We start from the raw sequence: 10,194 nt of genomic DNA on the forward strand, positions 1-10,194 counted from the left end.
TTTTCTTTTGAAAAAAACTGAAAACGGGTCTCACAGACCCGAACACCATACAAGGGTTAAAGCGTGCTTTCAGTGACATATTGATTATCTGCTGGGTGAAATGTGTTCGTGTGATCAGAAAATGATTCTGCTCTGCTGATGAGTCTGTTCCACTGCCACAAACATGAAACACACACCTCGATACCTGTTCAACCAACCACACCTGTGAAATAAACAGCCATACTGAGCGTTGATCGCTTTTACAACAGGATTGTATTTTACTGGTATTTCTTTTATACTCCTTTTTTATTCCTAATGTCTGTTGTGTTGTAAGGAGCGTTTTCTGTGGAAGATGGGGAAACCCTGGGTTAACTCAAGTTTATATCTGTTTATCCTGATAAGTAAAAATAATACTAATGAAGGGTGATCAGGCCTTTCCTCAAGATCTGCCCCAAAAACAATCAGAGCTCATATTTGCATAATTACTTTATTTTTTATTCAATTACTTTATTGTGTACTTCAACTTTCAGCGTTGCAACGCTGAAGTTTGTCATGCTGGATTTAATGGTGACATTAAAATCTGTGTGAGTCAGATCATAGCCATCAGCTTTTCCTCTGACAAACCCTCTCTCAGGAGTGCGATACATCTTATGATAAAGAGCACTATCACTGTTTGTTTCCCCGTCAAAGACTCCGACGGCGCACCAGTTAGAGTACAGGCCGTAGTCAAAAGGAACCGAGAACAGGACGGCTATTTTCTTATCAGCTCTGTCTGCAGCTGTATCGTAGAGATCGTAGGTGAAGACTCCAACAGATCCTCGCGCTGTGCCGCCAGTCTTAGAGAACAGAGCGCTGCCACATTCAGAAGGCCCAAGTTTTGTTGGCAAAGGGATTTGGCAGAGTCCGCTAACAAGATGCAGACTAGTGAGGAAAAAGAAAAATATGAATTAATATTCTTATTCCAACAGGACCCTAACTCTCATAATGAGTCAGGTGGATGAGTTTCTTTAGAGAAAGAAACATGGACAGGGCTATTGCTGCTGAGATGACAACATCATGTCAGTGTTCAGAAGAAATTTACTGCTCGTCTATTCAATTCAATTCAATATTATTTATATAGCGCCAAATCACAACAAAAGTCGCCTCAAGGCGCTTCATAGATACAGAGAAAAACCCAACAATCATATGACCCCCTATGAGCAAGCACTTTGGCGACAGTGGGAAGGAAAAACTCCCTTTTAACAGGAAGAAACCTCCGGCAGAACCAGGCTCAGGGAGGGGCGGGGCCATCTGCTGTGATTGGTTGGGGTGAGAGAAGGAAGACAGGATAAAGACATGCTGTGGAAGAGAGACAGAGGTTAATAACAGATATGATTCAATGCAGAGAGGTCTGTTAATACATAGTGAGTGAGAAAGGTGACTGGAAAGGAAAAACTCAATGCATCATGGGAATCCCCCGGCAGCCTACATCTATTGCAGCATAACAAAGGGAGGATTCAGGGTCACCTGGTCCAGCCCTAACTATATGCTTTAGCAAAAAGGAAAGTTTGAAGCCTAATCTTGAAAGTAGAGATAGTGTCTGTCTCCTGAATCCAAACTGGAAGCTGGTTCCACAGAAGAGGGGCCTGAAAACTGAAGGCTCTGCCTCCCATTCTACTTTTAAATACTCTAGGAACAACAAGTAGGCCTGCAGAGCGAGAGCCAAGTGCTCTAATAGGGTGATATGGTACTACAAGGTCATTAAGATAAGATGGGGCCTGATTATTTAAGACCTTGTATGTGAGGAGCAGGATTTTGAATTCTGGATTTAACAGGAAGCCAAAACAGGAGAAATCTGCTCTCTCTTTCTAGTCCCTGTCAGTACTCTTGCTGCAGCATTTTGGATTAGCTGAAGGCTTTTCAGGGAGTTTTTAGGACATCCTGATAATAATGAATTACAGTCGTCCAGCCTGGAAGTAATAAATGCATGAACTAGTTTTTCAGCGTCACTCTGAGACAGGATATTTCTAACTTTAGAGATGTTGCACAAATGGAAGAAAGCAGTCTTACATATTTGTTTAATATGTGCGTTGAAGGACATGTCCTGGTCAAAAATGACTCCAAGGTTCCTCACAGCGTTACTGGAGGCCAAGGTAATGCCATCCAGGGTAAGAATCTGGTTAGATACCATATTTCTAAGATTTTCAGGGCCGAGTACAATAACCTCAGTTTAATCTGAATTAAGAAGCAGAAAGTTAGCAGCCATCCAGGTCTTTATGTCTTTAAGACATTCCTGCAGTTTAACTAATTGGTGTGTGTTATCTGGCTTCATGGACAGATAGAGCTGGGTGTCATCAGCATAGCAGTGTAAATGTATGCTATGTCTTCTAATGATACTGCCTAAGGGAAGCATGTATAATGTAAACAGAATTGGTCCTAGCACTGAACCCTGTGGAACTCCATAATTAACCTCAGTGTGTGAAGAGGACTCTCCATTTACATGCACAAATTGGAGTCTATTAGATAGATATGATACAAACCACTGCAGCACAGTACCTGTAATACCTACAGCATGTTCTAATCGCTCTAATAGGATATTATGGTCGACAGTATCGAACGCTGCACTGAGGTCTAGCAGGACAAGCACAGAGATGAGTCCACTGTCAGAGGCCATAAGAAGATCATTTGTAACCTTCACTAAAGCTGTTTCTGTGCTGTGCTGAGCTCTGAAACCTGACTGAAACTCTTCAAATAAGCCTCTGCAGATGATCTGTTAGCTGTTTGACAACTACTCTTTCAAGGATGTTTGATATGAAAGGAAGGTTGGAGATTGGCCTATAATTAGCTAAGACTGCTGGGTCTAGAGATGGCTTTTTGAGTAAAAGTTTAACTACAGCCAGCTTGAAGGCCTGTGGTACATAGCTGATTATTAGAGATAGGTTGATCATATTTAAGATTGAAGAATTAATTAATGGCAGGACTTCTTTGAGCAGTTTTGTAGGAATGGGGTCTAAAAGACATGTTGATGTTTGGAGGAAGTAATTATTGAAGTTAACTCAGAAAGATCAATTGGAGAAAAAGAGTCTAACTTAACATCAATGGTACTAAGAGTACCTGATTCCTTCTGTTACTTTTATTAGTGATATCAGTGAGGTGTCAGGTGATGTGCAGGCAGCATCTCAGTCACAGTAAGAAGTGTGGTCACCTGGGGTTTTGAAGGGTGTAGCCCTCAGTCTTGTTCGTAATATGAATGACGGACTGCCGAGCGCCCATGGTGTCCGCAAACTAAAGAACAAAAAGAGAGAGAAGAACGTGTTCCTGTCTGTGGGAGCATCTCTGTTCGTAAGACAGTAAACGTGATACAAACACCATCATGTCGTCCACTGTTACAGCCCCAGTGCTCCACCCTGTGGGACTTTTCCAATAAGAGAGACTTTACCTAAAAAGTTTCCTTCAAAAGGCTCTGCAGCTTTATTATTTATTAAAAAACAGTTTGAACATGGAGCACCGTGTGTGCGAGCAGCTGTGACTCACGTTTCCACAGCGAGCGCTCCGAACGAAACGATGACAAACAGATTCTGAACACGTCAGAGAAAGGAACATCTTTGTCTGTGTTTCAGTCAAATAAACAAGCTCGGACTCACAGTGATGAGATGAATTCAGGTGATCGGTCACCAGTGTTCGTGTGCAGTCCTTGCAGTCTGACTGAGACCAAACAATCCTCGGTTTGTACCCTGAAAGTGAAGCAGAACATCTGTTCATGAACTAAAGGAGATTTGTAGAGAGATTTTTTTCCCTTTCCAGAAAAAAATACTACCTCATTTTTTTTCTGGAGATTCGAGCGGCAGATTTGTGCTGGAACTGAGCTGCACACAGCTGATGTGTGCATCGGAGACCATTCAGATGGAAACCTGCAGACCCACAGAGCTGAGAACTGTCTCTGCACATCTGCCTGTGTTAGAACAGGAAGTAGTTTCTAATTTCATCAAGCTTGTCAACTTCCTGTGGTCGCAGCGATGTTAAAAACAGGAAGTGTGGTTGCTAAGCTGTTGCTATGTGTGCTGATGTCACACAGACTAGGATGAGGTGCAATATATTAGACAATTCACACAATTCACAGTATATCGGTTTAGTATTCACCTCTCTCGAATAAAACACCACCAAAAATGTGTTTTCCTATTAAAGGTGACAAATTTTGTAATGTAATGTGATGCGTTACACACAAACAAGCCTTACTGCTCGTATTTATCAGGTTTTCTCCTCGTGCATTTAACAAAATAGAAATACAGGTGTAGTTCATTACCCCGTCTGCTTTTTGTAAAGATTACTTTATTCTGATGTCATTGTTTGATAGAAACACGTCTGTCTAGTGGCTAGAATGCTCGCAGTCCGCCCAGTCACCGCTCACTGTTTTAGGACATTTAAATGCAAAAATGCGTCTTTGGGCACATTTTAATGTCCGCTAAAGTTAGCGTTGTAATAGCAAACAAGTATTTTTGATGCAATTGCATTTAAAAACAAAAGTGCCATTTTTTTCTCCCCTCTGAGGTCAGTGGGAGGAGGCACAGACCCACCATTTAAACTGAACCCCTTTTGGTTACACACTTTTTGTTGTGAAATCACAACAGTCTGATGGGCTTGTACAGGGCGATGGCTGTGTAGATTTCTACCAGAGGTAGAACGTGAAATATTTGACTCTGTGTGTCTCCCATCCTCTCAGTGTTGGGATGGTGAATGAAGGAGTTTTGTGCAGTTCCAGCAGAGACACTAAAACACAGCAGTGATTGTGTCCAAACAGACAAACATGAACTAAATGCAGTGAAGCTGCTGTTTGTCTGAGTGCATCAAATGTCTGAGGGAGCTCACTGCACAGGAACGTTTACTTTTATTTCACTGTGAAGGCTGAACCCTCTCTGAAGTCAGCAGCATCATTTCAGAGTTTTAGAGTCGAACATTTCTAACAGGAAGTGATCAGAAGTCTACAAAAGGCTCTGAATCCTCAAACACTGAGAGGAAATCTGCTGTTCAAGCTGCTGATCGTGTTGTCAACATTTCAACACTAACTCCAGATGTTCCCAGTTGCACATCCATCACATCAGGGAAGTTCTGGCAGCAAAAACTGATCAAAGGCTGAAAACACTCATTTATCTGTGAGCAGCATCAACTTTTAGACAACAGGAAACATCAGCAAGCATTTTTACATCAGTCCCAAAATGAACAGAGCTGCTGCCTCCATCTACAAACTGACCCACATGCAGAACCACAAACTCCACCCTGCACTGAGAACTGAAAAAGTCTTCATTGTTACTTTTCTACAGATCATCACTGAAAATATCATGACTGACTCATCATGAAGTCTTTTTTCCTTCAAACTACAAACATCCTGGACATTAAACGTTTCTGTAAACAGCAGCAGAAACTTCCAGGAACTGAAGACAAAACTTCAGACTTCAACACAAACAAATGTATGAACCCGGTCTCTGCCGCCATCTTTTATATACAAGCTATAGATAGTCTACAGTGGAAATAATAATTTAAACCAGCAAACACACAATCACGAGAAAGCAGAAGTTATACTGATGTTAGCCAGGGAAACATTACAGACTGCTTCCATTACCTTCACAGCGTCAGTCACAAACATTTACTTCAGGAAAGTGAAATTAAAGTTTGAACAGGAAGGAAACACCCACAGAGGCATCTGAGGACACCGAAACAAACACACTCTGTGCTGCATTCTAGTGCATCTTGGAAACTCCCAAAGCTCTGGCAGGTTATCTAAAGGTGATTTATTTCTTCCGGTTTTCCTGTTTGAAACACAAACATCCGTCCCCACTTTGTTGTTCTTCATCCTGCAGCGTTTGAATATTTCAGCACTAAACTGATGTTTGTTCAAAGCTCATTTCAACCTGTTGAAGTCATGACTCAAAGTGCAGACTGAGAGTGGATCACATGATGTTTGAGGTGTGTCATGTGACATGTTCAGTATTGTCACACATGTCTAGATTGTCCCTGATATCATAACTGCTCAAACACTGATGATTATATTTGAAGCATTATTACTGATGGCAGCAAAGTTTGAATGGAGCTCTCTGTCTGTGCTGATTTGTCGCCCTCTGGAGGTCAAAGCACAAACTGCATGATGTCACTGTAACCACCACAGTGACAGGAAGTGTTTTTATGACTGAAACACTGAAATGATGCTAACGGCTGTCGTTAGGCTCACTGACAGCAGTGCTGATGTGTTCATGTCAAACACTGGCTCAGGTCAGACTCCTTCATCCTTCTCCAGCGTGAGGCCGCCCTCAGACCCACAGGAGCTCTGACCTTTGACCTCCTGACCCTAACCATTTTAGTCTCTTTGCATCTTTAAATGCAAATCCATCCAAACTGTAGCCCAGCAAAAGAAGCTGGAAGTTGTTATATGAATGATGATCATAGCAGAGTTCCTGTTTCCAGCTCAGACGTGTTAAACGCTGCTGCTCTGCTACATTTGTCATTTCCTTCTTTCACTACCATCCATGTCAAAGTGCTGAACTCATCTGATCACTTTAATGTAGTAAAGCAGGAGCTGTAAGTCTGACATTTATTTACTGTCATCACAAACACACACAGCTGGATTAGCACCAGACAAAGGGCTGAAAAGATGAAAATCAGCATCTGATTTCTATTATATATCCTGTTTTGTGGATGCACTTTTCTATCTGTCAGTGCTGAAGCAGACATCACTGATCACATGACTCTGAGGGATGTTTCCAGCACTTCGCTGAATCTGAGCCATGAAGATTTAAAGCAGCTCTGAAGGCAAAGCAGGTCTGAGCCTGTGTTAGCAAGCTGTACCTAATAAAGTGGCAGCAAGGACTCAGTCAGTAATGATCAGAGCCAGCAGGGGGCAGCACAGAGAGGCGAGGCGCTGTCAGAGAAGCAGGCTGACATCAGACTGGTCATATTCCATCATCTATACCTGAAATAATCATCAAACACACGCAGAGCAGAAACATGTGGAAACATCTGGAGCTCAGTCTCAGTTTGACCCCTCAGAGGTTTACCTCAGTCCTGCTCCTCTACTTCCTGTTTACAGAGCACACATCATGCTGTGTACTGAGAGTCATGTGGTCAAAGCGAGGCCCTGGTACTCTGACAGAGAGCTAGCACAGTCATCCTAATGTATATCATCACTACCAGAGAGCATTCAGCTTTCACAGCAGCCAACATCCTGTCACACTGAGCATGTGCAAACACAGCAGCCAACATCCTGTCACACTGAGCATGTGCAAACACAGCAGCCAACATCGCTGCAGTGCATCCTGGGATAGGGTGGGCCCACCTGTCCTTCAAATCCAGGGAGAAGAAGGACAGGTTTGTGGGAGACTGGGAGTCTGGACGGCCTTCATGGCCTCGCTGTGATGTCATGGACCTTCAGAGGAAGCAGAGCCTGAATTGAAACACACCTGCTGACTTCCTGTGTTCTGCTCTGACAGCTGCCATGTGTCACAGCCTGGATCATAAAGCTATCAAACTTCACTCAGCTCCAATAACACCATCAGTGTTTGATGTCCAGAGGATTCATCAGCTTTAACCATGATAGAAGCAGGAAGTTAAGATGAACCATGTTGTGACTGAAAGACAAAGCTGAAACATACAGATGTGTACAGATGTGTGAGCCTCCAAACATTGCTGCTGCTTAGTTTTCCACTAAGTCATCCCAGCTGACAGTAGAAATCATTGATTCAACCCATCAAAGCCCCAAAAATAGACTTTAAATACTCGATTTGAGACAATTGAAGTCAAATGTAAAGAAATGATTTCTCTGTCATTACTGCTGCATTCCCGCCCTGCATGCCCCCTCAACCCCGCCAGCCTCCACCACCATCCACATTCCGGCACTAGAAGTTTCCTCATTAAAGAAAAAAAAAATAGGTGCTTCACCCCCTTGATGGCTCCCAATCATACCCCCTCCCACGTCTCCACCAGCTCCCGGATTATCTACTCTGAGGTCAGTCTTCTCCAAACTCGGTGCCCCTTTGTCGGAAGAGAAAATGGGGGACCTTTAACATCCCCGGAGTTCCTCAGGATAACCCTCGACACTAAACATTTCCAGGCTCCCCTGCCGATCAAAAGGTTAAGGCATCACCCTTCTCCTCCAAAACGTCCTCCTCGCTCTCTCTTGCTTCAAATGATGGCTGCTCTCCTTGTTGGGATGCTTAATCCTATACCTTACTTGCTTCACCTGCTGCATCCAAACCGCCACTCCTCGACTCCACCATGCTGCATAGCTCTCCCAGGGCTGAACTGCATCTCTGGCAACTTCTGCTCACTAACTGGAACGGCATCACCTTCTTCTACAATGATCAGCTGCCCCCCCACGACGTCCTGCTCTTCACAGATGCCGTCCCTTCTGCCGGCTTTGGGCGCTATTACGGCCGAAGACATTAAGAGCCTTGGCGCCCTACGCAGAGGCAGCTCCGACCCCAGGTCCTCCATTTTCAGCCACGTCTTTCGAGATCTAAACCCCATCGCAGAACTCAATCGCTTCTTGGGAGATGCTAATATAAAAACAGCCTTGCAGCAAGCACATTGTCCTCTTATTGGACCGCTTGGAACACGTTCCGTTCATCGCATCACAACTTCAACCTCTCGTCCTACGTCCTGGCGTGCACACTCAAGGCCACGTTCCTAATCGCCTTCTTCAGCTTAGGCTGTTCCGAATTCACCTCCTCATCCTCGATGTTCCACCCGACTCTTCACCCATGCATGTGTGTCATCCACCCAGTCTCCGAAGACTGCTTCATTTTATCCTCAAATGAAGCAACCCAATCAATCGGGCAGCACCACGCCTACATACTACTTCAAAATAAACTCTCCTTTAAGACCCTTCGAATCACTAACCCTTTACCTCGACCTTCAGATTATCTGTTCATCACCGAATCTGGCCACGCCCCAATCAGGACATGGCTCCTCTCACACTTTCGCCAAGCCCCCTTGTCTTCCGGGATTCCTCCAAATCACTTCCCTGGCCTCCCTTCCTCACCGGCATTGCGACTTCTGCCTCCGACAAAGGAATCCCTGACCACTTAATCAAGCTCCTGGGTTGATGGTCATCACAAGTCTACCTGGTATACATTCACAACATTCTCCAAAACCTCCATTATGCCCAGTCCTGTCTTTGGGGGTTCTGCCTGGCCCAAGAGCGGTCGCCAGTCCCCTTCAAGGCCTTCCCCAAACCGCAGCACTAATCACACTTCCTCATCCCTCATCGCTTATCGTTACCAAGGGAGTGGTCCCTGCTAGTGACACAAATATCAAAGCTGAGTTTTTGTCAAAGTACAGACATGATAAAAAATGTGTATTTCATTGTTTTCCATGTTCTAATTAATCAGTTCTTGATTGAGTCTTTGTGTTACTGTTTGTGTGCACAGTCCATCAATGGGCGTTATTAGCAGTTATCAGCCCCATAACTGTGGCTCAGATTGCACCTGCTAGCAGGCTCAGTAGGTCGTTATCACCAGTTGGTGAGCCGGATCACTGTGTCGCTGTTGGAGGGACCCCGATGGATCCAGATCCAGTACAGACAGACTTCACTTCACACTGAGACGGGCGCATAGCAGCTAACTACTGAAAAATGTCTATTTAATCAGTTTGAATATGATTTCCTCATGAACAGAAACAGATTACATAATGAAAAAAGGCTTCTGAACGTTACTCTTTTGCCACAAGCATCATCTGTATGATGGAAGTCGAGCCTGGAAATAGTTTTTGCTAGTGTATTACTTTAGCGTACGCTAAATTCAAAGCACGCCATGAGAGTGTTAATAACTTGCTAATGTTCAGCTACACTTTACTAGGTCACATCTGTGACACACGTTACTTAAACAAAGAAGGAAATATTGGCTCTGTTTTATCTGCTGGGCCCAAAAGTGACTCCCTGTATTTAAACTGCTATGAAGAACTTGTTGGTTTATAATATGTGAACATGTGTCAAATGTGTCCATCATGAAAGATATCAGGTCATCTTGAGCCACAAAAACATTCCTATCATGAGGTAGAAGCTGGAATCAGTTTGTTGCAGACGTTTATATATCTGATATTTATCCAGTTAAAAGCTGAAATTCAAAAACGTCTTTTCAAGAGTCGTCTGTCCAAGAGGAGCAGAAGCTGCAACAAATATAACAACAGTTATTTAAGGCTGTTTTAAACGGCCACAAAGGAGCAGATTGGTTATATGCTTTCTTCCATTTG

At 43.7% G+C, this 10,194-nt stretch overlaps 1 long non-coding RNA gene across 1 annotated transcript; it reads right to left on the bottom strand.

Annotated features, from left to right (window-relative positions):
• Positions 1 to 782: 782 nt before the first annotated feature.
• On the bottom strand, positions 783 to 3,956 carry LOC146577933 (uncharacterized). Its single transcript, XR_014891452.1, has 4 exons — positions 3,776 to 3,956; positions 3,603 to 3,692; positions 3,164 to 3,243; positions 783 to 1,317 (listed from the first exon to the last, which is right to left on the bottom strand). It is a non-coding gene; the product is annotated as an uncharacterized LOC146577933 (long non-coding RNA).
• Between the last annotated feature and the right edge of the window lie 6,238 nt (positions 3,957 to 10,194).

Source organism: Mchenga conophoros, linkage group LG3 (genome assembly GCF_057382185.1).
Source record: "Mchenga conophoros isolate Kocher_MC1m ecotype Shallow Benthic linkage group LG3, M_conophoros_male_GT1.1, whole genome shotgun sequence".
NCBI classification, from domain to species: Eukaryota; Metazoa; Chordata; class Actinopteri; order Cichliformes; family Cichlidae; genus Mchenga; species Mchenga conophoros.